Raw genomic sequence first — 6,172 nt, forward strand, 5'->3', positions numbered from 1 at the left:
ATACTGAATCCTTTTGTGTTGGGTTTTGCTGCCCCCTAGCTGTCACCCATGCATGTTAATCTCCATATAAAACAACCAGCTAAAAGACACAAAAGTTGCACAATCCTTCATGGTTGGCATGGCATTTTTAAACTGGAGATCAATAAGGTGCCACCGGCTGCCTTTGGAAGGGAACCACTGCACATACCAATTACTGAAGGAGCTCTTTTTTTGTTGTTGAAAATCCCTCCATCTCCACCTGAATTGCTGTGCCAAGGCCTTTATTTCTTTTCAAGTCAAAACAAATTCCAGTGTCACCGCGGTGACTGTTATCACTGTAATATATTGCTGTTTAATGTTAATGTATGCATTCCACCCCACGGCTCTTATGGTGCCGTGGGGCCCCGTTTATCTCTGCTGTCTCTCTATTGCTATTGTGTGAATTCTGTGGGGCAAAGATAAGCCATCTTGTGGATCTGTTGGTAAGATTTAGCGGTGCACAATTCAGCTGGAATGAGAGATCAGGTATTTAAAGACTGAAATGACGCTGCTCACTAAAATGCCTCCACATGCAGGTTTCTATAAACAACCTAATCAAACCAACAAAAAATTGCAGTGAACAAAACAATAATTTTAATAAATGAAAAAATTACCTAAAAAAATAACCACTTGAAACAAATATTCTTAGAAATAATTATCTTAAATATCAGTGTCACAAATACATACTTAATTTTATAGAACGTGCACTTGTAATGCACTTCAAATCTTAAAAGTATATGTACTCGCAGCACCTAGATCAGACCAAAAGTGCACTTTAGCGTTGGCGATTAAAGGGGCAGGGGCTCGAGCACACCCGAACCCCCCATCAGGAATCAGTGCACGCCACTGATTTAGCACATTAACCATATTTCAAAGAATATCAAAGAATTATGAAATTATATTTATAAAGATGTCCTACACAAGTGGGTCAAAACAGCATTCTTAGGTTCAACTAATTGCACTTAATATAACTTTAAATGTAGTTGCTTATTAGTATAATTACTGGCATATTGGCTGTTTATTAGTACTTATATATCACATATGAATGCCTTATTCTACATGACCAAATTTTAGATCCCTTAATCCTATAACATACCAAAACTTAACAACTACCTTAACTATTAATAAGCAGCAAATTATGAGTTTATTGAGGCAAATGTCATAGTTAATATTGAGAATTGGGCCCCAAACTAAAGTGTGACCAATTTAAATTATAATACATTTTAACTTTCATGTAAACAACATACTATTAAATGTCCGATTTCACACTTATGTATATTGTTTTAAAGGATATTATTTCTGTAATAAATACTATTTTTAAAAGTATGTTAAAGTATAGTTCCTTTTCACAAGTGCAGCTATGAAAAACCTCAGTGTCCAAGAAAAATTCTGCACTGCCAATAGCAACAAGATGAGCATCACAAGTGTGTGTGTGTGTGTGTAAGAGAGAGAGAACCATAAAGGGAAGAAATGCACAGTAGCATATGGCAGGTTCATTTCCTCTTGTCTGTGTGTTCCTGTGGTTGTGTGGACTGCTCTGGCCAACAGGCTCCATTATGAACACACACACATTGTCCAACCTATAGGCTTTCTTATTATTAAATCTCAAGGCTACGTGCAGAAATAGACAGATTGTGTCAACATACAGGCACTGAAGTCTGTAGCGGCCAAATTTCCCCTGTTGGACTTTCAGGCGACACACTATAAATCCATAACACTGAACAATCATTAAACGCGCTGATGATTTATAATCAGCTAAGCATTCATAAACAAGTGATGTTCATCAACACACTGATCATTCATCAGTACAATGAGCATTAATAACATTATTTATTAACGGCAATGTACTTTACAATAAAATCTCATTTAACTAATTTGTTAATATTTCATGTTAACATGAACTATGCGCAATATATTTTTGCAGCATGTATTAACCTTTGTTAGTGTTAGTTAATAAAACAACAGTTGTTCATTGTTCATGTTAGTTCACAGTGCATTAACTAATGTTAACAGACACAACTTTTGATTTTAAAAACTTATGCAAGGATTTAAAACATGTTATTTTCATGATTAAATAACAGTGGGCATTCATTAACAACATTTATAACTGATCATCCATAGATTCACTGAATATTTATAAAAAGTTTATAAACCATTCCATTCTTTAAATCATCAAACTCATTATTATACTGAACTACATCATATTGTTTATCACTGACTCTCTCTCTCTCTCGCTCTCACACAAGTTCAATTAAGCTTTATTAGCATGACTGGGTAACACAATGTTGCCAAAGCATTAACATATGTATAAATAATAATAATAATAAAAACCTATATAACAAATAAATAAAATCCATCTAAATAAATGAAAAGATAAAGTGAGTCAGTTTAGAGTTAACCATGATTAACACCTGCTCTCTCTCGCTCTTCTCTCTCTCTCAGGGAGTTTGTGAAAACCAGTGTTTTGGCGCCCTCTGGTGGACATTTGTCTGTAGTAACAGAGTGAATGAGGAGCCTAGTACATGCTGGTTCCTTACACTGCACTGATTGGAGTGTTTTTGAGGCTGCAGCCACTGATCTGGATGAGCTCACTGACACTGTGACATCCTACATCAGTTTCTGTGAGGACATACGTGTTCCAACCAGGACTTATTTGACATTTAACAACGACAAACCTAGGTTCAGTGCAAAACTCAAACAGCTTCGCCAAAGCCTTGTACAAACAGGCCCAATACACACTGAATATGGAGATATAGGGAGACCCCCTGAAGTGGGAATGCACTACATCCTCCAATATCTGGACAAACCATGCAAGGATCCTGTTTATGGACTTCAGCTCCACTTTTAACACCATCATCCCAGGTACGTTCACGATTAAACTGACACAGCTCTCTGTACCCACCTCCATCTGTCAGTGGATCACCAGCTTCCTGATACCATCAGCACTGGAGCTCCTCAGGGGTGTGTGCTCTCCCCACTGCTCTTCTCCCTCTACATAAATAACTGCACCTCTAAATACCCCGCTGTCAAGCTCCTGAAGTTTGCAGATGATATCACAGTCATTGGTTTCATCCAGGACGGTGACGAGTCTGCTTACAGACAAGAAGTTGAGCAGCTGGCTGTCTGGTGCGGTCACAACAACCTGGAGCTGAACACGCTCAAAACTGTGGAGATGATTGTGACTTCAGGAGAAACCCCCCCGCACTCCCCCTCATGAACAGCACTGTGGCTGCAGTGGAGTCATTCAGGTTCCTGGGCACCACCATCTCACAAGGACCTGAAGTGGGACAATCACCTTGACTCTATTGTGAATAAGGCCCAGCAGAGGTTGTCCTTCCTTTGTCAACTGAAAAAGTTCAACCTTCCACAGGCACAGATGACACCGTTTTCCTCCGCTGTTATTGAGTTGGTTCTGTGCACTTCTATAACTGTCTGGTTTGGGTCAGCCAGCAAATCAGATATAAGAAGACTGCAACGGACTGTTAGGACAGGTGAAAGGATAATTGGTGTGCACCTACCCAACCTTCAGGACTTGTACAACTACAGAGTGAAGAAATGGGCAGGTAACATCATCACAGACCCCTCTCACCCCGGCTGTTTGCACTTCTCCCTTCAGGCAGACGCTACAGATCTCTGTGCACTAAAACATCTAGGCATAAAATGTTTAAATGTTCTTTCTGTTCTCAATGTCATATAAAGTATGTAAGAATGTGTTTGTACCAAGAGCTCCTAAAAAACACAACAAATTCCTTAGCTAATTCTGATTCAGATTCTGATACACGTTGTGTTGTCAATGAAAAGTGCTAAAACTGTCATGCAGAACATATTTGTTAAATGTAATATGTCAGAGGGCTGAAGGTTTGAGGTTTGCGTCGAGGCAGTGCCCCACAGAGAAACCTAAATAAAATATAAGAGACCTCTCACTCCATTTTCAGCGGCTCTTAGCACAGACGGCTCACTCAGAACCACTACTTTTAAACACAGAACTAGGTCATACATCCTGCAAATGGATGACTTCCAACTTAGTGTTTATTATGTGTCATAAAAGCTGAAAACAATATAAGCAATCTATTTTAAAATACTTTTAGAGAACCTTTTATGTTCGCTCAGTTGAATTCCGGTATATGAATTTTCTGAAGCCTGTTTTTATTTTCCATTCCGCACAGAGTTCATTTGTGAGATTTTGATGCATTCAGAAATGTGGCATGCAGTCTTTATTGTGTAAAAATTAAGTGTCTTGCATTTTGGGGTGCTCTGTGGCCTTTGAAGATCAGAGTGGTCCAAAGGTCAAAGGAATGATGTTTCTTAGTTCCTTGACATTTAGCAGAGGACTTTTATCTTAGATGAGCAATGTTCAAATTGCAGCACAGTTAGGGTGCACACAGAGAGTATTTTCACTCAGATTATTATACCAAAAAAAAAACAAAATTACAGTACTTTTTTCAGCCCTTGTGAAAAATGTATACACTTTGCCATACTATAACCAACAGTACTTATAATATATATAATAATATAATTATAATATAATATTATAATTTATACTTCAAAAGAATATTAATAAAAGTACTTAATAAAAAATATAATTTACTTGTGATTGTGAAAAAGATGTACACATTACCATACTTTTAAAAATATTTTTTTGACCCACTGAATTAGGACTTAAATACATCTTTATGTGTAGTTTCAAAATTGCTTCTATTGTCTATTGGCATTTATAGTAAACTAAATACTTATGTAATTTCTATTAAAACTTGTGTCATACTGTATTGGAAAATATTTGTAATTACACATTTGTAATGGTGAAATTGCAATTTAGTACTAGTGAAATATAATAATTTTAAATGTAATAACAAATAACACTACAGTTAATATTATAATCAACTATTTTACAAGTAGGCCTATAGTATGTCTTTAGTGTAGCATGTACTTTTTTTTAAGGCATGTCAAAAGATTAATACAACAAGGATTTAAAACATACTTTACATTAAAACTTGATATATTTACTAAGCTGAACAAATGTAATTACTACATTAAATAATTTAGTTCAGGCAAGAATTGAAGAAAAAAAAAAAAGTAAATTCGATATTAGTAGGCTACTCAATTTAAGCTTGTAGAAATTGAAGTTTTAACTAATAAGTATATTTTACTTGGAATTGTTTGTTAGGTTTACAAGGATTCTTTAATTAAATATCAAAGTTATGATTGTGTTGTTCCCATCATGCACTGGGGCATGAATAATTAACAAGGTTAAAAATTTCTAGTTGTTTAAACTTTTATGGATGCTTTGTTGTTAGGTTGAGTAACTTGCGGTTTTGTGACATCTGGAGTTAATTTTCTACTCAAAATGACAATATCCACTGATTGTTACTGTCCTTGTGTATTGTCTACCAAGTATTGAGGTCTCTGTGTTTATTTAGTTAATTATACTGAGTGGACATACTATCTTAAAAGGGATTACAAGCGGTCTACTTGCTTACATGTTTGTAAGTGAACCACATGCTTTTATAGAATTTATTTTTTTTTTCTCTCAGTGGTACATTGTTAAAGTTTACAATCCATGACTGAGTAAAATGTACTGGAGTATTGCTGAGTATACTTAAAATAAGTAGAAATTACTCAAACTCTAGCTGGCCATGTGTCACGGCTGGAGAGAGGCATACACAAGAAGAACGATTCAGAGCTTCTTTATTTACACAAACTGAAGGAGAGCTTCAAAAGGTAAGTATTAAAACTGAAACATAACTTTAGCTCTAGAAACTGAAGAGTAACAGTCCTTATCTTAATCCTCTTTAGGAAGATCCAGCAAGACGGCGGGAGACACAGCACCACAGAGATCCAGAGTGGTGTGGAGAGGCATGTGGTAAGGTATGCATCCTTGAGACCAGTCAATGAGCTACTGAGGTGAGTGAACAGATGTAGTGCTCAGGTAAGTGACATCAGGTGTTCGTAATTAGTGCTCAGGTGATTGTGAACGGGTGTTAAGGCATAAGGCCAAATCCATACACAGACGTGCAAGACTGGGTGTAGATTGCTAATAAACTAGAAATCTTCTGTCATCTGAACATGTTGACATGGAGACTTTCATGTGACTGCTTTGAAATGCTCTTTATGGGCAACAACTCCCAATAAGTAAAAAAAAATAAAATTATATATA

General features: G+C 36.3%; 1 long non-coding RNA gene across 1 annotated transcript in view; it reads right to left on the bottom strand.

Annotated features, from left to right (window-relative positions):
- The window catches only part of LOC107704256 (uncharacterized), a 28,496-nt gene that overhangs the window by 12,301 nt on the left and 10,023 nt on the right, over positions 1–6,172 (bottom strand). The window contains exon 3 of the long non-coding RNA XR_001635935.1: positions 5,033–5,043. This is a non-coding gene — a long non-coding RNA (uncharacterized LOC107704256). The remainder of the gene's footprint in view (positions 1–5,032; positions 5,044–6,172) is intronic.

The sequence above is a fragment of the Sinocyclocheilus anshuiensis genome, unplaced genomic scaffold, assembly GCF_001515605.1.
Source record: "Sinocyclocheilus anshuiensis isolate Anshui unplaced genomic scaffold, SAMN03320099.WGS_v1.1 scaffold863, whole genome shotgun sequence".
NCBI classification, from domain to species: domain Eukaryota; kingdom Metazoa; phylum Chordata; class Actinopteri; order Cypriniformes; family Cyprinidae; genus Sinocyclocheilus; species Sinocyclocheilus anshuiensis.